At 37.2% G+C, this 22,704-nt stretch overlaps 1 long non-coding RNA gene across 1 annotated transcript in view; it reads left to right on the forward strand.

Moving 5' to 3' along the window:
* The window catches only part of LOC146394527 (uncharacterized), a 178,609-nt gene that overhangs the window by 153,925 nt on the left and 1,980 nt on the right, over positions 1-22,704 (forward strand). Inside the window, exon 3 of the long non-coding RNA XR_014835218.1 lies at positions 20,276-20,353. This is a non-coding gene — a long non-coding RNA (uncharacterized LOC146394527). The remainder of the gene's footprint in view (positions 1-20,275; positions 20,354-22,704) is intronic.

The following is a 22,704-nucleotide window of genomic DNA, read 5'->3' on the forward strand; positions in this document are numbered from 1 at the left end:
TCCTGTGTCATTCTTTATTAGATTCCACATATTAGTGAACTCATATGATATTTGTATTTCTGTCTGACTTCAATTAGTATGATAATTTCTAGGTCCATCCGTATTTCTGAAAATGGCATTATTTCACTCTTTTTTATGGCCAAGTAATATCCCATAGTATATGTATGTACTACATCTTCTTTATCCATTCCTCTGTTGATGGGCATTTAGGTTGTTTCTATGTCTTGGCTATTGTAAATAGTGCTGCAGTGAACATTGGGGTGCATGTATCTTTTCAAATTATGGTTTTCTCTGGATATATGCCCAGAAGGGGGATTGCTGGATCATACAGTAGTTCTATGTTTTGTTTTTTAAGGAACCTCCATACTGTTCTCCAAAGTGTCTGCTCCAATTTACATTCCCACCAACACTCTCCACACCCTCTCCAACATTTAATGTTTGTAGTCTTTTTGATAATGGCCATTCTGACTGGTGTGGGGTGATAACATTATAGTTTTGACTTGCATTTCTCTAATAATTACAGATGTTAAGCATCTTTTCATGTGCTTTTAGGCAATCTGGCTATCTTCTTTGGAGAAAAGTGTATTTAGATCTTCTGAACATTTTTTGATTGCATTTTTTTAATATAATGCTGTACGAGATGGTTATATATTTTGGAGATTAATCCCTTGTTGGTCGTTTCCTTTGCAAAGATTTTCTCCCATGTTGTGGGTTGTATTTTTTTCATTTTGTTGATGGTTTCCATTACTGTGCAAAAGCTAAGTTTAGTTAGGTCCCATTTGTTTATTTTTGTTTTTATTTTCATTACTCTAGGGGGTGGATCCAAAAAGGTATTGCTGCAATTATGTCAAAGAGTATTCTGCCTGTGTCTTGCTCTAAGAATTTTATAGTATCTGGCCTTATATTTAGGTCATTACTCCATTTTGAGTTTATTTTTGTGTATGGTTTAAGAGAGTGTTCTAATTTCATTCTTTTACATATAGTTGTCCAGTTTTCCCAGCACCATTTATTGAGGAGACTGTCTTTTGTCCATTGCATATTACCACCTCCTTTGTCATAGATTAATTGGCTATAGGTGCATGGGTTTGTCTCTGGGCTTTATATCCTGTTCTATTGATCTATATTTCTGTTTATTTTTGCCAGTTTGATAATGTTTTGATGACTGTAGCTTTGTAGTATAGTCTGAAGTCAGGGTCCCTGATTCCTCCAGCTTTGTTTTTCTTTCTCAAGATTGCTTTGACTATTCAGGGTTTTTTGTGTTTCAATATAAATTTTAATTTTTTTCTAGTTATGTGACAGTACCATTGATAATTTAATAGGTATTACATGAGTATGTAGGTTGCCTTGGGTAGTAGAGTTATTTTGACAGTATTAATTTTTCCAATCCAAACATGATGTATCTTTCCATTTGTGTCATCTTCAGTTTCCTCCATCAGGGTCTTAAAGTTTTCAAGTACAAGTCTTTTGCCTTTAGTAAAGAGGTTTATTTTCTGTTTTTTATTTATCCATTTAAATTTTTATTATTTTTTATTCATTATTATATATAGTTTCCTTTTTGATGTTTCTTTTCTCTGCTAATATAACACCATTTTCTCTTCAGCTAGCTCTCATTCTACCTTCTCCCACCTACTGACTCCAGATATCCCCAAATCTTTAGGCTTTGACCTTCTTCATGCATGTAATGTGTTATACACATTTCCTCAGGAAGTTCAGTCATTCTGAAGTTTTAAATGGGTTCTCTCCCCCAAGGAATCCCTAATATGCCTCTCCAGCCTTTTTCCTAACATCTTGTATCTCCAACTAGTCAGATTTAAACCTAGTTTATTTTATATTTCTCCATAAAATATGGACTATTTCTATATACACTCAAAGAAAATGAATCTCTTGTATACAAATTGAATTTACCTTCTGCATTCCCAGTGTCTGACAGTAGCACCGAGTTTTTCACAATCTCTAAACTGAAAATATTCAAACTACTTTTTGACATTCTGTCCTTTTTTATTCACAGCATTCAAGAGCTATGTACATTCTATTTGTCTTTCCCACTGTATATCTTTTGCTTATATTAGTTTATTTAATAAATAAATGTTTCTTTCAGAATCTACTAGGTGACAAATGATTTTCTAGGTCCTGTGGGTGAGGGCAGCGGGGGGCGGGGGGTGAACCAAGATGAATAAAATTCTATTTTAGTCCTCTAAGGAGTCACTAACAAGCAGTATGAAGCATATTTACAAATAGGTACAATGCAAGGCCTTAATAGCATTGGCAGTGGCTACTCTTGGCTCCAATTATGCCTTGCTATTATTGACTTTTGCCCAAATCCATATCCATTGGTAGGGTTTATTTGAGATTTTTCCTTTCTGCAGACCTTCCTTATTTTTTTAAATTTTCTTACCTTTTCGCTCATGGTTCTTCCAAACTACATGACTTTTGATTTTTTTCTCTCTTCTTTAATTTTTTTTCTCTCTTCTGGGCCTAAGTGTAGAAGGATATGACTCCATAATCCTCCTGTTGATCCAGTGGAGGATTTTTTGAGCTGTGCCCTTTGGCAGTCAGCATCAACCAGAGGATAACCTGGACATTCTCTTTCCTAACTGAAAAGCTGATTTTAATTAACTGGCACTCCCTTTCTCCAACTCTCTTTGCCTTTGAAAAGCTGAGATCACTGATTGCTTCAGCTCTGGCTATGTTTCACTCACTGGGGGAGATCTGCCTTTTGCAGTTAGGCTAGGGATGACCTTGTCGGCCTAGTAAGACACCTAAGTCACTTCTGAGTATTCTTCTCTTCCCACCTGAAATACTTACAAGCTGTGATAAAGTGATTCCTGGGCCCAAATTTTAAAAGGGGGACATGACTGCCCAATAAACAAAAAAATAAGTGCAGTTTTTGGTTATAATTCAGCTGTCAGCTCCCCTGAAATTCTTAGACTACTATCATGAATATTTTACGTAACATCTCAGCCTGTATGTTAACTGATAAGTCACACAATTGAGTGGAAAGAGGACAACAAATCAGTCATGCCTAGTTTTTTTAATCTTTTGCTAGTTCCAGTTCTCAGGGCAGAAGGCTGCCAAAGCAAAAACCTATCCTTAAAATTAGACATCTTTGTTTATATTTCTTCTGCCATTAATTAATCATGAGAGCATCATTTTAATATTCTTTTTAAAAATAAGAATTCCATTTCATTCAACTCCTCTGATCTTATGAGAGAACAGTTGTTGAAATATGATTCTGTTTATTTTTAGGCAAGGATTTTACAGATCATTTATAAATGAAGAAGGAAAGAGAGGTAGTGGTCACATTTTTCGTTGGATCTTATTTTTTTTTCTTTTTTTTCTTTTTTTAAAATATTTCTTTTATAATAATTATTATTTTTAATAGTTATTTTACCGATACAATTATTTTTTTCTACTGTACAGCATGGTGACCCAGTTACACATACATGTACATATTCTATTTTTGCACATTATCATGCTCCATCATAAGTGACCAGACATAGTTCCCAGTGCTACACAGCAGGATCTCATTGCTAATCCGTTCCAAAGGCAATACTTTGTATCTTTTAACCCCAAGCTCCCCAACCACCCTACTCCCTACTCCCTCCCCCTCCCCCTTGGCAACCACAAGTCTATTCTGCAAGTCCATGATTTTCTTTTCTGTGGAAAGATTCATTTATGCCTTATATTAGATTCTTACTTCTAATCTGAAAGATTATCCAAATGACTAATGAAACAAAGGTGGTAAATATAATTACCTACCTTTGAAAGCACTCCTTTTTGTCTTTGTGTGTCTGTCTCTGTGCGTGTGTTTGTATGTGTGTGAGAGAGAGACCTCATGATTTGCAGTTTTATATTTTATATTCGAGAAATCTCACCTTTCAGTTCTGTTTAGAAAACAGAAATTCAGCATCTCTTCAAATATTCATTCCTGATATCAGAAGTAGGGAGGCACATGTGAAGGGAAAGGAATAGGTCACTGCACTGAGAAGAATTATAAGGGTATAGTGACATCTACAGGAAGCATGTGTATTGTTAAATAGGATGTGGTTATTTTATGCTGAGGAATGGACTTTTCTAACAGGCCTCTGTCTACCGTATGTTTCTTCAAACATATCTTGCTCACATTGATCAATAAGAAAGGCTAGAGCAAATAAAGTGGAATAGCTGATGTAAGAGATTTTGCTGCAATTAAAATCTCTGTAATAAAGGGATCTTGTTTTACCTAGTTTCTTATACCTACTTTATCTTTTTTTTTTTTTTTTGCCTTTTTTGACAATTCGTGGGCCACTCCTGCGGCATATGGAGGTTCCCAAGCTTGGGGTCTAATCGGAGCTATAGCCGCCGGCCTATAGCAGAGCCACAGCAACGCAGGATCCCAGCCGCGTCTGCAACCTACACCACAGCTCGCAGCAATGCCAGATCCTTAACCCACTGAGCAAGGCCAGGGATCAAACCTGCAGCCTCATGGTTCCTAGTCAGATTCGTTAACCACTGAGCCACGTCGGGAACTCCCTGTCTTCATTTTTGAAATGAGAAGAACAGTTTGATTAGCAGTTTCATTCTGAAAATGAAATGAAACTATATGTAGGCCATAATATATACTTGATAAAAGTAGTCAATGAAAATTCATAGAAATCACAGAGAGAAAAAAATATGTCAGTTAGAAATTCAAAGTCATTTTTAGCTCTCAATGACAAAAGAACCAAAATAAAACAATTCTCTTCCAGTAATAACCACTAGAAACAACTCAGGTTAACATTATGTCAGAAATAATTACTACATTTTCTTAATGAAAGGAGTGAGAATAACAGCAACAGTAGGGGGATGTGGTTAATAATAAATTATAATTGAATTAGACTCATTGGTGTCCATTATTTTGCTATCTGTGTAAAAAAAAACAAATCAAGGAAAGGAAAAGGTAAAATTTAAGCTCCTTGTAGGGTGAGATTATAATTTTTGTGTTTTTCATGGTGGCTAGACATACATAGTGAATAGTTGATCAATTAGGAAAAAATAAAAAGATGTAAAGCTGCTTTTAAAAACTTTATTCTAATGTCTATTAATTTAGTAGAAAAGAATGAGAAGTTTAAGTATAATTATGATTTAGCATTCAAACTGCTAAAACATCTTTTTCAGTATCTACTCTGTGCAAAGTGCTACATGAACTTGCTTAAAGGTGGAAAAATCCAACTACTTAATTAGTTCTTATTACTAAGAACTTGCCTTCTTTTTATTATTGTATCTTTCCACTTCCAATATTTAACATCAAAGAAGAATACACTAATACATATATTTTCCCCAACAATTTGAAGTGTTTTTCCATTTCAGCATTTTGTTTGTTTTTGTTTTATAATATAGAATATCTTTTCTTTCTCTGAATATACAACCCCTACTCAGCTCAAATCTCCTGTTCTCTAAGTCTTCCTGGGTAAATCAAAATAGAGTTACTTTTTCCTTTTTGAGTTCTCTGAAAACTGTCTTATATTGCCTGTTGTCTTTTACCTTGATGTTAAAAATATTTATGTATCTATTTTAGCTCTCCTTAGGTATCTTCAGGGCATGTACAATTTTGGACATTTTCATTTATATGTGTTGCACACCTTGGGTGCTCAGTAAATATTCATTCAATGAATAAAAGATTCAGCCTGTGCAAGTTGAATAACAATAACAATTCAAGAATTAGAGGATAATATTTACAAAATGAGTTCACAAGCCCATTCATTGGTCCCTGTTTTAAAGAGTCTTCTTTATTCCTAAAGATCTCTTTGACATAAATAAAACTCTTGAACATAGTTTAGGATTTCATTTGAGTGCTTATCTGAGAAGGAAGAATAGGATTAAACATACATGGATGGCTGGCAAGAGAGAGAAGCACTGGAGCAATCTGAATTCCCTCCTTTTGGCATGGGAAAATGTATGAATTTCCAGTGGTCTCTGCCAAGTTTACCTGGCTTCAGCAGTTTTGCTAATAGAACAATCAAGGACGCTGGCTACCAGATGAGGCAACTTAGCAGCAAGAGGCTATAGGATGTACTGCTACATGGAGGCCTGTTCTGTTGGGGAAGAACATAGTAGAGAGGCTTCTTGGAGACCCATGAAGAACCTACATGTATCTCCAGTGAGTAAATCAGTATTTGAACACTGCCACACAGAGGGCATCTTCAGCCTGTAGATACTGGAGAAGCAGGAATAGCCACAGAAAAGGTTATGCTTTAATGAGACAGAGGAGGAGTTCCCATTGTGTTGCAATGGAAACAAATCTGACTAGTATCCATGAAAATGCAGGTTTGATCCCTGGCCTTGATCAGTGGGTTAAGGATCTGGTGTTGCCGTGAGCTGTGGTGTAGGTCACAGATGCCTATTGGATCCTGCACTGCTGTGGCTGTGTGGCACAGGCCGGCAGTTGTAGTTCCAATTGGACCCCTAGCCTGGGAACTTCCATATGCTGAGGGTGCAGCCCTATAAAAAAAAAAAAGAAGAAGAAGAAGAAGACAGAGGAAATAGGTATCTCAGAGCCAGACCCTGCCAGTACCTTCCAGCTCAAATCCCCTAGTCAGGACTGCCACTCAAGCCTGACCTGAGGATAAGGAAAGAAGATGAGATTTAAAGTAACTTTAAAAATAATCCTTTAATTTGAACTAAATTTTAATAACTGAAAGTGGCCACAAAGCCATGGAATCTTCATAAAATCACATTGCTATACTGAAAAGTAGTACATGAGAGAAGAAAGCAATTGGAATTGATGCAACCATTTTAGATTCTAAAGCTGAAACATCTCAGTAAACCCAGTTACAGTAGTCAACAAAGAACTATCTTGGTCTTCTAAGGCTGCCATAAGAAAATACCGTGTACTGGGTAGCTTAAACAACAGAAATTTATTTTCTCACAGTTTTGGTGGCTAGTAAGTCCAAGATCAAGGTTCTGGCAGGGTTCGGTTTCTTGTGAGAGTTCTCTTTCTGGCTTGCAGATGGCCACTTTCTTGTTGAGTCCTCACAAGGCAGGGGTCGGGGGAGAGAGGGGAAATTGATCCCTGGTGTTTTTCCTCTTTTATAAGGATATCAGTTCTATCAGATTAGAGCTCTACCTTTATAATCTCATTTGACCTTTATCACCTCCTTAAAGGCCTTCCTTATCTCCAGTATAGTCTCATGGAGGGCTAGAGCTTTAACATATGACTTTAGGAGGACACAGTTCATTCCATAGCAAAAACCTCTTGCCCTGAGGCCCAAACTCTTTGGAAACACAATATAATAGAGAAAACAAGGCCAGAAAATGACTTTCCATTTCATTCCAAGGTCAGCACTTTGTAATTTCAAATGGAAGCAAGAGCTTTCAGGCCTTCCTTAAATCTTGGTTATATGGTCATGATTAAGACCAAAAGAATTAAAAAGCTGACTGGAAACTCAAAGGCTCATTCCTTTGTTCCCAATGCCAGAGGTAGTTAATGCTGCCAAATCCTGGGAGACTTTTGTAGGTGGAGGATTTCAAAGTAATTCAGTGTGGCATTAAAGTCAAATAGGTTCTTCAAAGACTGAGATGTGCCATTGGCTGTCCAGAACTCAACAACAGCAGGCCTAAACTTAATCAACAGTTCATTGGAGAATGCAGATAGTTGGAATTATATTGGAAATTTAAGGTCAAGTACAAAAAAGTGTTTGCATCTGAAAACCACTGTTAAGTCAGAATAGAAAGTCTGCTGTTAAAAAAGAAATGGTTCTGACTTTCAGTGTTAGATCTGACATGTAAAGAGCTTGGGAGTACTTTCAGCAAGGAAAGAGCTGTTCTCAAGGTAAAAATCAACAGTTCTTCTTAAATTCATCAGAGAATTGAGAACCTAGGCAAACTCTTTCCCTCCAAACTAGAGAGACAAACAGAGTGGAAAAGCAAGGACACTAGAGGAAATTTTAGCCTCTGACAGAACAATTGCAACATAAAGTAAACACAGCCTACCTCCTAGCCACATCAACACTTCACACTACCTCAGTTTCTTTTACCTAATATATCATGTCTGGCTTTCAACAACAACAAAAGAATAAATCTTGTCTTACTAAAAGACAGAAAGCACAGTCTGAATGAACAAAGTATCAAAACCAGACTCAGGTATGACAGAGAGTTTGGAATTATCAGACTGAGACTTAAAATGACTATGAATAATATGCTAAGAGTTCTCAGAGAAAAAGTAGACAAACACAAGAAAAGATAGGTAATATTAGCAGAGGGATGGAAACTCTTAAGAAAGAATCAAAATAAAGTTCTAGATATCAAAAAACATTGTAACAGGAGTTCCCGTCGTGGCGCAGTGGTTAATGAATCGGACTAGGAACCATGAGGTGGCAGGTTTGATCCCTGGCCTTGCTCAGTGGGTTAAGGATCCGGCATTGCCGTGAGCTGTGGTGTAGGTTGCAGATGCGGCTCAGATCCTTCCTTGCTGTGGTTCTGGCATAGGCCGGCGGCTATAGCTCTGATTCGACCCCCAGCCTGGGAATCTCCATATGCCTCGGGAGCGGCCCAAGAATTGGCAAAAAGACAAAAAAAAAAAAAAATCAAACAAACCAACAAAAACATTGTAACAGAAATGACAGATGTACTTGATGGATTAATTCTTAGAGGAAGGAATCACTGAGCTTAAAGAGAGAAACTCCCAAAACTGAGATACAAAAGAAAAGAAATAAGAATGAAAAAGATTGAACAGAATATTCAAGAACTGTGTGACAATTTAAAAAAATATAATGTATATGTAGTATCAATAGCCAAAAGAAAAGAAAAAGTAAAAGGAATAGAAGAAATATTTGAAGTTTTAAAGGCTAAGAATTTTCCAAAAATAAAAGATGGACACCAAATTACAGATCTGGGAAGCTCAATAAACAGGAAAATAAATAAACAGGAAAATACCAAAAAGAAAAAAGAAAAGAAATCAATATCTAGGCATATAATATTCAAACTGCAGAAAATGCAGGACAAAAAGAAAACCTTTAAAGAAGCTAGAGAAAATAATGCCTTACCTACAGAGGAATAAGAATAATTAAATAGAACTTCTCTTCAGAAACCACCCAAGCAAAATAGTATAAAGTAAAATATTTAAAGTACTGAGCAAATGATTTAGAGTTCTATATCTAGCAGAAATCCTTCAAAAGTGAACGAGAAATAGTTTCTCAGACAAACAAAAATTGAGGAAATGTGTCACCAGTTGACCTGCTTGCAAGAAATGTTCAAAGAAATTTTTCAGAGAGAAGGAAAATAATATAGGTCAAACATTTGGATCTACATAAAGGGGGAAAAAAGGAATGTTCAAGAAGTAATAAGTGAAAGTAAAACAGTCTTTTATTTTTCTTATTCTTAATTCACCTAACAGTTAACAGTTTGTTCAAAATCATAATAGCAACAAAGTTTTCAGTGGTTGCAGCTTATATATAAGCTAAATGAATAGCAGCTATATCATAAAGTCTGGGAAGAGGAAGAGTATTGATAATACTCTGTCATAAGGTAAATGTACTATCTGTGAAGCAATATGTTATTGAAAGTGGATTTGGATTTGTTGTGAATGTATATTGCAAACTCTAGGGCAACTACTAAAGATTTTTTTAAGTATAATCGATATGCTAAGACAGAAAAAAATGAAATGCTCAAGTAAAACCAGAAAAAAGAAGAGAGAGAGTGGAATAGAAGAACAGAAATAAAAAGGGCAATGAATAGAAAGCAGTTACAAATATTGTAGGTATTAATCCAAATATATCAATAACCACCTTATGTGTGAATGATCTAAATACACTAATTGAAAAAACTTTAAAAGTGGATTAAAAAACCAGACCAAACTTGATTTTGTCTACAAGAAACTCACTTTAAATATATGTGAAGGGATGGAGAAAAGGTATACCAGGCAAATACTCATCAAAAGAAAGATGGAGTAACTATATTAACTTTAAGCAAAGCAGCCTTCATAAGCAAAGAAAACTATCACTAATAAAGAGGTGTATTGGATTGTGATGATCAACTATAAATGTAATAAATTCATTGAGTAATAAAAAATAAAGAGGTATATTGCATAATGACAAAGGGGTTGATATTCCAAATAAAACATAATAATCCTTAATGTGTATGTACCTCACAACAGAATATCAAAATACATGGAGCAAAAACTGATAAAATATGAAGAAAAATAGATAATTATTATAACTAGAGAACCCAACACTTTTATTAGTAATCAAAAAATACAGCAGGCAGAAAACCAGTCAGGACATAGTATAACTGAACAGCACTGGGTCCAAATGACATTTATAGAATACTTGACCCAAAAACAGTAGAATACACATTTTTCTCAAGCTTGCATGGAACATTCACGAAGGTAGACCACATTCTGGGCCATAAAACACACCTTAACAAGTTTTTAAAAATAGACATCATTAAAATATGCTCTCAGAGCACAATGGAATTAAAATAGAAATCAGTTAAAGATATTTGAGGAGTTCCCATTGTAGCTCAGCAGGTTAAGACCCTAGCTAGTATCCGTGAGGATGCTGATTCAATCCCTGGCCTTACTCAATGGGTTAAGGATCCAGCATTGCTGCAAGCTGCAGTGTAGGTCGCAGATGTGGCTTGGATCTGGCATTGGCTATGGCTGTGGCTATGGTAGGCCAGCAACTGCAGCTCTCATTTGACTCCTAGCCTTGGAGCTGCCATACACTGCAGGTACAGCCCTAAAAAGAAAAAAAAAGATATTTGAAGAGTTCCCACCATTGCATAACAGGATCTGAAGCATCTCTGAAGTGCTGGGATATAGGTTCAATTTCCAGCCTGGCATAGTGGGTTAAAGATCCGGCATTGCCACCCCTGTGGTGTAGATCTCAACTGTAGCTCAAATTTGATCCCTGGCCTGGGAACTCCATATGCCATGGGGCAGTCAAAAAAGGAAGAAGAAAAAAAAAGATATTTGAGAAATTGCGGAATATTTGGAAATTAAAAAATAATTTAAATAACACATAGAACAAAGAATACATCTCAAGGGAAGTTTTTGTTTGTTTGTTTGTTTTGTCTTTTTAGGGCCGCACTTGCAGCATATGGAGGTTCCCAGGCTAAGGGTTGAAGGGTCAAATTGGAGCTGTAGCTGCTGGCCTATACCAACATCTACAGCAATGCAGGATCCGAGCCATGTCTGCAACCTACACCACAGCTCACGGCAATGCCGGTTCCTTAACCCACTGAGCGAGGCCAGGGGTCGAACCTGCATCCTCATGGATACTAGTCAAATTCGGTTTGTTCCAGGTATTCAAGGGTAGTTCAAAATTTAAATGTCAACTGATGTAATCCATTACATTAAAAGGCTAAAGAAGAAAAATCATATGATATGTTAATAGATGCAGAAAAAAGTATTCAACAAGATACAACGCCATTTCATGATAAACTCAGTAAACTAGGAATAGAGGGAAAATTTAAAAGAACATCTACCAAAAGACTGTATTTAACATCCTCCTTTATGGTGAGAAACTAGATGCTTTCCCCCTAAGATGGAGAACAAGGCAAGTTTATCCCCTCCCACTATTCCTTATCAAAATTGTACTGGAAGTCCTGTGTTATGCAGTAAAAATTACAAGAAAAGGAAAGAAGATGTATACAGGTTGAGAAGGAGGGAATAAAACTGTCTATATTTGCAGATAATACTACTGTCCATATAGAAAATCTCAAAAAAATTGACCAAAAACCCCCCTTCTGGAACTAATAAACAATTATAGCAAGGGTGCAGGATTCAAGGTTAATATACAAAAGTCTATTGCTTTCCTGTAAACCAGGAATGGACAGTTGGAATTTGAGGATAAAAAGCACAACCATTTTACATTAGCAGCAAAAAAATATAAAACGTAAGTCTAACAAAACTTTATAAGATCTGCATAAGAAAAACTACAAAACTGATGAAAGCAATCAAATATCTAAGTAAGTGGAGAGATATTCCATGTTCTTGGATAGGAGAACTCAATATTGTTGGGAGTCCCCATCGTGGCGCAATGGAGATGAATCCAACTAGTATCCATGAGGATGTGGGTTCAATCCCTGGCCTCGCTCAGTGGGTCGGGGATCCAACGAGCTATGGTGTAGGTCGCAGAAGCGGCTCGGATCTGGCGTTGCTGTGGCTATGGCATAGGCCAGCAGCTGTAGCTCTGATTTGATCCCTGGCCTGGGAACTTCTATATGCCATGGATGTAGCCCTAAAAAACAAAAAACAAAACAAAACAAAACAAAAAAAACCACACACCAAAAACCTCAATATTGTTAAGATGTTAGTTATTCCTACTTTAATCCATAGGTTCAACACAATCCCAATAAAAATCCCAACAAGTTACTTTGTGGATATCAACAAAGTGATTCTAAAGTTTATATGGAGAGGCAAAAGATCCACAATAAAAAATACGACCCTATAAAAGAACACAGTTGGAGGCCTGGCAACACTCTACTTCAAGACTTACTCTAAAACCACAGTAATCATGACAATGTGGTATGGTCAAAAGGAGTGACACATCAGTTTAATGGACCGAAGAGCACAGAAGTAGACCCACACAGATATAAGCAACTAATTGCTGACAAAGGAGCAAAGGCAATCCAGTAGAAAAGAATAGTCTTTTTAACAAATGTGACTTAGCAACTGCAGATTCACATTCAAGAAAATGAATCTAGACACTGACCTTACATCTTTTATGAAAACTGACTCAAAATGAACCACAGGCCAAAATGTAAAATGAGAGATATAAAACTTCTAGAAGATAACAGAAGCGGCCTTAGATTTGACATTGATTTAGATGTGACACAAAAAGCATAATCCATGAAAGAAAAAAAATAGATATGCTGAATGTTATTAAAATGAAAAACTTCTGCTCTGCAAAAGACACTATGTTAAGAGAATGAAAACAGAAGACACACCCAAGGAGACAATATGGCAAAAACACACCTGATAAAGGACTTGTATTCAAAACATATAAAGAACGCTTAAACATCATCAACAAGAATAAAATGAACAACCCAATTAAAAAGTTGGCAAAAGATCTAAAGAGCTTACTAAAGTAGATATACAGATGGCAAATATGGCACATGTGAAAAATGCCCCACATCATAAATCATTAGGGAAGTGCAAATTAATTCAGCAATGAGTTACTACTACACACCTGTTAAAATGGCCAAAATCTAAAACTGACCACATCAAATCCTGGTGAGGATATGGAGCAACAGGAATTCTCATTCACTGCCAGTGGGGATGCAAAATGGTATAGCCACTTTGGAAGATAGTTTGAAAATTTCTTACAAACTACACAAAGTTTCCATATTTTAGCATTTGTGTTCTTTAGAATTTATCCAAATGCAATGAAAATCATGTCCACATAAAATCCTGCACAGGGATGTTTATAGCAGATTTACTTGGAAATGTCAAAATTGGAAGCCATCAAAATATCTTTCAATAGATGAATGGATAAATTGTGATACAATCATGCAATGAAATGTTATTTAGTGATAACAGGAGATGCAGTATCAAATTGTGAAAAAATATGGTGGAAACTTACATGCATGGTGCTTCATGAAAACAGGCTTATCTGAAAAGCCTGCATACTTTATTATTCTAACTTATGTGACATTCTGGAAGAAGCAAAACCATAGAAACAGTGAAAAGATCAGTGGCTGCCAGAGGTAGAGGGATAGGTGGAGCATAGGGAGCTTTTTAGAGCAGTGAAACTCTTTGGTATCAGAGAAAGAAAGAAAAGAAAAGAAAGGGAAAGGAAGGAGAAAGAAAAATTTGCCCAATGGAAAAAAAAGCACACATCTAAAATAGTCACTGGAACTGCAAACCAGGATCAAGGATTTGGTAGCCAACTTATCTTTTTCATCATAACCAGCAAAGAGGATTGATCTTTGACTTGTGGTGTGCTCCAGAATATGCCAATGTCTTTCCTCTCTCTCTCTCTCTCTCTCTCAGAAAGACTTTCTTATATTGTTTTCCAAAATTAAGTGCCACCTCCTCACTTAAACTTTGCCTAATCACCACAAAATATTCTATGATAACTGATTTGTTCTTCTTCTTACTTGCAATAAAGCATTTATTACTTTGTATTGTTATTATCTACATCTCTATTTCCCATGTGGTTTATAAAGTTCTTGGTGACAAGACTTGGATATTTTTATGATGTGTTCATGTATTTCCTAATATAGCATTAATTTAATAAATGTTTGAAAGTTTGACTGAACAAGAACAGAGAACCCACTCAACTACATGTGCTCTATATTCTGAATAAACAACATTTTTAATGATGATATTACAAATATTTACCATCCCATGTGATAGTATGGCCTAGTTAAGTTTAAGTCAGAACGTTCCTGTAACTTAGTATTTTCTTCTGTAAAATGGACAGTTACATCATAGGATAGTTTATTAAAGATTAGTGTAGTTAACATAGGTAAACTGCTAATATAGTCAAAGTAATGGATGTAAGTTTTTCTAATAAATGCTATACAGTCATTGCAATATGCACACACTAAATAGCTTATTAGCTGGACCATCAACTCCTTGAGGGCAGGGATCATTACAGTCTTACACACCAGTATACATCTAACATAAATAGTCTAGCCCATTAGAAGATATCTAATATATATTTATTAAAAGAATGGTGAATAATAGAGAGGGAAGAAAGAAGGAAAGAGGGAGGGAGGAAGAAAGGAAAGAAGGAAGGAAAGACAGACAGACAAGGGAGGGGGGAGGGAGGAAGGGAAAAGGATTTTTATAGGTCAACATTTTCTAATAGGATTTTCTACATTAATGGACCTGTTCTGTATCTCTCTTGTCCAATATGAAAACCATATGTTACTGTTGAACACTTGAAATGTGGAGAGTGCAGCCAAAGAATTGAATTTTAAACTATATTTAATTTGTATTCATTTAAATCTGAATAGTCACATTGGCTGATGGCTACTGTATTGAACATCACAGGTATATATTTTTTCTCAATTGAGAAAATTCAGTGTTTTAAAAAATCCATTGGGTGAGCCATTTTTGAGAGTCTACTACACTTAAAATACTAACTTTAAACATTCTGGTTATTAAAAAAGTAAAATCTGTGCTCCTCCTCCTGGAAATTTATTTGAGGGAAAAATGCATGAACAATTAAGTAATAACTGAAATGTAACCTACACATATAACCTACAGGTACTGCTTTCAGCTGTAAGTGTGAGAACATAGAGAAACTTAATTATAAGGATAGTAGTGAAAAGAGGTTAATAAATATATAGAGAAGGCTTTAAAAGGAATGGGGAAAGAATATTATATGTGACCAAAAACCTGTTGTTTTTATTCTTACCTACCAAAAAGCTGTAAATATTAATAGTGCCGTAGCAGGGTTTCAGGTAACATTTTGAGCCATTCTTATTTTATTTATCCTGTCACAATTTGGACAGTTTGAGGCCTATGTTTTAATAAGTGTCCACAGCCAGGTAAAAAATGTTCATTACTGGAGGAAAACCCATCAGTTGAAAATGATCACCAAAAATTTTCATAGAAGTTCTAGGATATCTATGGACTTTAAATTAATATGTTTGAATTTAAATGAAAAACACTATACCTTCTGGGAAATAGTCACAGTTAATTTCTAAAAGTTTTACACTTTTTAATGAAGTGTAATGCTGACAAGGCATCAGTGTGGGTAACAGAATGGCTCCAAATGTGGCTTTTCATCACAATGAGGCTTCTTATTTTAAAATCTAGATTTAGGAGTAGCAGTGGGCCTGGAAATCTGTATTCTCAATAAACTCCCCAAGTGATTTGGATTTTGATTATGTGGGGAATGGAACCCATCCTTTTTAAGAACTCACAATTTCTTTTGCCTATTGATCTGCCTCATCCAATGCTGAGAAACTGAAAAGAACCTACCACTTCCTCAGTGTCCTATTGTTTTGTTCACTTCTGATGTTCTCATTTCCCACCCCACTTGCTCCAACAACCAGAAATTCACTTTTCCCCTACATCATTTGTGTCACTCTCTGCAGCATGAATGTTCATTCTAAGTGTGAATGGACTCTGAATTTAGCACATAACTCCTTTAATTTCAACAGAGCTCTACTTCAAACAGTTCTCCTTTAATTTCAACACATTTATTACTTTATATTGTAATGTCTTTGTACCTTTTGTTGATCATTTGATATTACTCTAGATTTGGAATACTTAATTTTTTTATTATTACTCTTAATGTGGACTCCATTTTGTTCTTTAAATAGCATGCATATTTATTCATCTTCAGTGAAGAACTAAAAGCCAGGGAAGTCTTGGTTCTATCAGTTTGGACTTGGGTACACATTTGATAAAATCCAGAACTTAAGACCCCATCATTCTAGATTACAGACACATGATCTAGACCACTAGCTTCTAGTTGCAAATGTCACATTAGTTAGTTCTCTTGTGATGCAGCGGGTTAAGGATCTGGTGTTGTTGCTGCTGTGGCAGTTTCAATCCCTGGACAAGGAACTTATGCATGTGTGGGTGTGGCCCAAAAAATGTAGTCTTTCAAATTTCACATTAAATCCAACCCATTATATAAATGTCTAACATATATAGGCCATTTAGTCATTGAGTATTTAGTAGATGTTAAAATCTGGAGAAAAATTACATTGTACATTCTACATATCAGTCACCAACAAAGCCTGATGTTCAAATCCTGATGGTGGATTTTTGTTTGCCTTTATTCTTGCTCTCTGAATATCCTATGCAATTTTTAAGCTATTTTCTCTGTGGGGTTCTTCTTTTAAAAGAAAAGTTATTGTCAGTGGCTTAAGCAAAGCCCTGCAGTAATCAAAGCAGTATATAGTCATTGGATGAAGAAAAGTAGGGAGGTATCATTTAAGAGCAGCATTCATTACTTGGGGCTGAGTTCCTTGACCCATCTGCAAACTGAAAGGAACTAACTAGGTGGTAGGATTTTGCCATTGTTCACTAGGTGGTTTGTGCACGTCAAGCTGAGATTTTTCTTCAGAGTCTTCCAAAATTGCCTAATAACAAATAAAAAGGCTAGTTTGATAATAGCAGATGTCTCTGAATAGTGGAGTTTGTATTGTTATTGTTGTTTTTCCTTGTGCTGTTCCTGTTTTCCTACCTCTCTATAATGATCACATTAAACATTAATATTTTTGAATGGATTTTTATAATGAAATGGAAAAACCAGTTAGAAGAAATATAAGGATGATTTTTCTAAAACTAAACTGAAATTTGGAGAAACTGATAAGCCACTTAATCATTGATTGAGTTTTTTTTTTCAATACATGTACACATTCTATTTTCTCACATTATCATGTTCCATCATAAGTGACTAGACATAGTTCCCAGTGCTACACAGCAGGATCTATTGCTTATCCATTCCAAAGGCAATAGTTTGCATCTATTAACCCTAAATTCCCAGTCCATCCCACTCCCTCCCCAACCCCTTTGGCAACCACAAGTCTGTTCTCCATGTCCATGATTTTCTTTTCTATGGAAAGGTTCATTTGTGCCATACATTATATTCCAGATAAAGTGATATCATATGATTGAGATGTTTTTATTTCTCGGTTTCTTGCTCTGTAATGAAAGAATGGTATATGTCTGAAATTGTATCCCAATATCTATGGCTCCTATAAGGATGTGTTTTCAATTGAAAAGATTTTTAGCAATTCCCTGATGAATAATTTTATAATATTTTAAAATCTTATACATATCCAAATACAGAGGGAAATATTAAAATACTAAAATCCCATTGAAGAGGCATTGCAAAAATATATGCTGGAGGCACAGGTTTCAGAAATGTTTACATTTAATATCTTTATTAATTAGCTAGCACACGGCTAAAACACTATATTAATGACAGTCATGAGTTTTATTCCACCGAGAGATAAAGACACTAATGAATACTAAAATTACCCAGGAGATGCACTAATATAGCTCTAAATATGTTACTCATATGCTGTTTTTTTAAATGTCGACTATCTTGAGTTACCATCTTGTTTCTCTTTTATTTAAAATCCTTTGAGGAGTTCCCGTCGTGGCGCAGTGGTTAACGAATCCGACTAGGAACCATGAGGTCTCGGGTTCGGTTCCTGCCCTTGCTCAGTGGGTTGACAATCCGGCATTGCCGTGAGCTGTGGTGTAGGTTGCAGACGCGGCTCGGATCCCGCGTTGCTGTGGCTCTGGTGTAGGCCAGTGGCTACAGCTCCGATTTGACCCCTAGCCTGGGAACTTCCATATGCCGCGGGAGCGGCCCAAGAAATAACTAAAAAGACAAAAAAAATAAAAAAATAAAAAATAATAAAATCCTTTGAAATACAGCATTTAAGAAAGTAAGTTGATCAGATCAACACACTTCTAATTACTAGTATACCCTAAGTCCAAATCACAAGATAAAGACTGGGCTTGCATTATAGCTTTACCTAGGAAATTGCTTTAGTTTTCAAATTTATTTGAACTGTAAAGAAGAAAATGGATGTGTTTTCAGCTGCACCCCTCTGGTCTTCTACATTCATCTCCAGGTCACTGCTCTGATCCCTTGTCTCTATTCCTTGCCTTTGTCTTTCCCAGATAGATCTACTATGCATATTTTCTGTAAGAACATGGCCTGCTCCAGTTTCTGAACTAATTATTGTAAGAATAGCTGAAAGAACACCAATAAGCTCAATCCTAACATCTGGAGGAGTCCAGAATCAAGTCTTTTGAAAGACACAGTACACTGTACCACTTGCAGGATGAATTGCAGGTACTTGTGTAGCTTCCTTATTGCCACATTCCCTTGCCACTTCCACTAAGTCAGGACAGTTCATCAAACGGAACTGCTCCCTTGTGTTTTCTAATCATTCCTATTCTCCTCTGAGCCTGACCATCTACCCTGAATTCACACTTTTTTTTTTTTTTGCTTTTTAGGGCCACACCCACGGCACATGGAGGTTCCCAGGCTAGGGGTCCAATTGGAGTTGTAGCCACTGGCCTACACCACAGCCACAGCAATGCTGGATTCAAGCTGCATCTGTGACCTACACCACAGCTCACAGCAATGCCAGATCCTTAACCCACTAAGTGAGGCCAGGGATCAAACCCACATCCTCATGGATGCTAGTCGGGTTCGTTAACCACTGAGCCATGACAGGAACTCCCTACACCCTTTTTTGATCAGGTTCCCTACAGCCGGACTCGCTCTGGTATATTTTCCCCCTTGGAGGTTTGGGTGCTGAGAAAATATGCATCTATTTTCCTTTAAATAGCCTTAATATAGTACTACTCTTTGGGAAATTTAGGATGACGTGTATTTTTTTTATTAAAGTATAGTTGATTTACAATGTTGTGCCAGTTTCATTTAACATGACCTTAAGAGTGTGTCTCTCAATGATCAGGCATATCAAGCAAGTTTTGGATGTGGTTGCATCCTGTTGACTCTAAATTGAAATTTTGGAAAAGTATCATGAGCTGATATTTCATGTCACTTATTAAGGTCCTTGCACTTTAAATATCATCCTTATTGGCACTAAAGCAGACATTTTGTTTTGAAAATGTTCCTGTTTATATTCTTGCCCCATCCAAGGGCCACTGAACTTCAGAAAAACATTCAGAAAAACAGGAGCTGAGGATCTGCCAAGCACATCATAGACAGCACCTCCAAAATGTTCTATTCTGAAGACCTAAGATTCAGTATGAAAAAAAAATGACAGAAGGACATACTTTTCATGGTCAAATATGTTAAGAAAACTCACCATGCTGTATCATCCCTCTTGGAGTTTCTCAGTGCAAAGTAGTATATTGAGGGCTTTGGGAAGGCTTGCAGTGAAAGTAAAACTAGTAACTAAAACTTCTTCAACTTTATTTAAATGCTTTGCCTTTTTAAATAGCACCTAATACAATTTCACAGGCCTTATTTTTGAAAACACTGATGTAAACACCACTCCACAGCTGACTGAGGGGTATATTTGATTCCCAGTAACAATGTATCAGCAAGACATGAAGGCACAGTCTGCTGTTACCTCCCTCATTGCTGTCACTCCCTCCCCAGAAGTCCCATGTGGGCCCTCAAACTTGCTTTTCACCAAGTGCCATGATTTCTCTAAGTACCTCCTATATAAACTGAGAATAGTAATATAACTCCGCAAGAGAGGAATGTCAGAGGCCTGTGAGACCTGGGAGGCCCAAGCAGATTTTCAAGCTGAGGTTTTTCACTTCCCCCTCAGGTAGGTTTGCCAAGCATCCTGTATATTATAAAAAACAAATCCTGTATGTCTTTGTGCTGTGTTTTTGTCTCCTCAGATATCACAAGGAAGTAAGGTCTGAAGAGAATAATCGCAGTTGGGCAGAGAGGAATTCCATACTCCATCAGGAGGCAAGGTAAGAAAGCAGCATGAGCAGTGAGGGAACAACCCACCTTAGAAGAGAGAATATCCCCAGAGTCAAGCCTCTGCTCTAGACCTTGGTAAGACCCAGACAGAGGTGACCATATGAGATGTCTCCTCACTTCCTCATAGGGGTCTCAGAGAGATGAAGGCCTCAACTTGAAGGAAGATGGTCTCAGGTCAATAGAGTTAGTGTCCCAGGAACTTTTATGAGTCATGGTGAGGACCCTGAGTGGAGACTGAGGGGCACCCACTCTAGAACAGGGGCACCCAGTAGAGCCCGTTCTGCCTGCCCTACTGTGAGCCCTAGGAAGTCTCCAACTGGGTTGGCTTTCTGTGCTGTGAAATAACTTCCCAGTTCCTTTTTCAAGTAATTATGGAACAAACAGGACAGGTCATAGAACACTGCCCTTAGGGAAAGTCTGGTAGAGATGGCCTAAGTCATAGCAAACAAAATTGAGTTTACCACTTATATCTTCCTCCTCTTCCTTAGCCTGTGGTGCCCCATTGCTATGCCTCCTACCCACACTCCCGCCTACTGGTACCAACAAGAGGGACCATGCTGCAGTATCAGAAGCATTGGTGCTGCACACAAGAGCAGTGCTTTCAGGCTCACAGGGAGACCCAAAGACCCAAAGCCAGGAGTGTTCACAGGCACCTTATCAAGGATATCAGTTGAGAACTCCAGTGGTCACTCCAGAGGAACAAAGTCAGAGAACCCTACAGCTTTGCCAGACACTAAGAAGTTGCCCAAACACCCTCTAGACTAGAAAGCGGTTTTGCTAGTGAGTTTCCTGGTGCTCAGTTATCAAATGAAAGAGCCCATCAGACATTGTGAATAATGTCTAAAAAATAAGGAACCCTTCACTTCCTGAGATCCTTAGGTGAGCCTCCAAGCATGTGGGGCTGCTCTTTGGGGTTGATGTGAAGGAACTGGACCACTCCTATGCTCTTGTCAGAAAATTAGACCTAACCTTAGCTGAGAAGCTGAGTTATGTAAAGGGCATGCAGAAGATCAACCTCCTGGTGACATTTCTGAGCCTGATATTCATAAAGGGCAACTGGATCACTGAGGAGATAGTCTGAAAAAAGCAGAATATAATGGGGAGAGGCACTTCATCTTTGGGGATCCCATGAAGCTCATTACCAGGGATCGGTACAGTTAAAGTAACAGGAGTACCAGCAGGTGCACCACAGCAATGTTCCACACTGTAAGTTGTCATGGGGTCCAAGAACCCAGGCTGAAACCAAAGGTCCTGGAGTTTTGGGCCAAGGTCCGAGATACCATCCCCACTGCCTTCCTGTGCCATTATTAAGAGGCTTTGAGAGATGAGAGAGAGCCAAAGCCAGCGCTGCAGCCAGAGTGTGTTTCAGGGCCATGGCCATCAGCTTCCTCTATGGGTAGTGAAGGCTACGGGTGCTCCTCCACTTTGTTTTTGAAGTGGGAAGTCAGTGTTCTGAATAGTAGAGGGTCAGAGTAGGAATAAAGGTGGACAGTGTATGGCTTTTTGTCTTCCTGTTCAATATGGGTAACTCATAGCTTTATTGGTATTTATCAAATGTCCCTTTAAATAGATTTATTTAGCTTTAGAATCTAAGCTATTGAATTCCATGAGTCCCACATTTCTTGGTGTTCATCAGGTTTAAGAACAAGAGTTTTCACATTAAGGAGTTCCCTTCATGGCTCAGTAGTTTACGAACCCAACTAGGATCTATGAGGATGTGGGTTCGATCCCTGGCCTCGCTCAGTGGGTTGAGGATCCGGTGTTGCCATGAGCTGTGGTGTAGGTCGCAGAAGCAGCTCGGATCTGGTGTTGCTGTGGCTGTGGCTGGCAGCTGTAGCTCCAATTCGACCCATAGCCTGGGAACTTCCATGTGCCTCAAGTGAGGCCCTAAAATAGCAGGAAAAAAAAAAAGAGTTTTGATATTTAGTAAAACACAAATCCCTGAATTTTTTCCTGCAAACTACAGGAAAGATAATATAGCATTAGAATACGTATTTTCCTGGAATGTGAAAGAATCTTGTACTAAAATAGTTGGGATCATGGAAAAAAGAAAAAATAAAAAGGTAAGAGGTGGTTATCTCTTGGTTTGCCTTACTCCTTTTAGTCTTCATTTTTGTAACATAGAGATATGTACCTGGATTTACTTGGCTTATTCAAGACTATAAGATAAATTAATTGTAATACTTTAGACTACTTGTTTACCAGCTCTTTAATTCCCCCAATATTAATTAAACATCTCCTCTTTGGAAGGTTCCATACTTGTACTGAGGACAAAAAGAAAAAAATAAATAAAAAAGATCAAGCCACTGCCCATAAACTCTAAGTTGTTAGGTGCAGCTTT

Source organism: Sus scrofa, chromosome X (genome assembly GCF_054392235.1).
Source record: "Sus scrofa isolate SSC_HxYL_T2T_F1_AM1 chromosome X, Sscrofa_HxYL_maternal_Yorkshire_Landrace_v2.0, whole genome shotgun sequence".
Taxonomy (NCBI): domain Eukaryota; kingdom Metazoa; phylum Chordata; class Mammalia; order Artiodactyla; family Suidae; genus Sus; species Sus scrofa.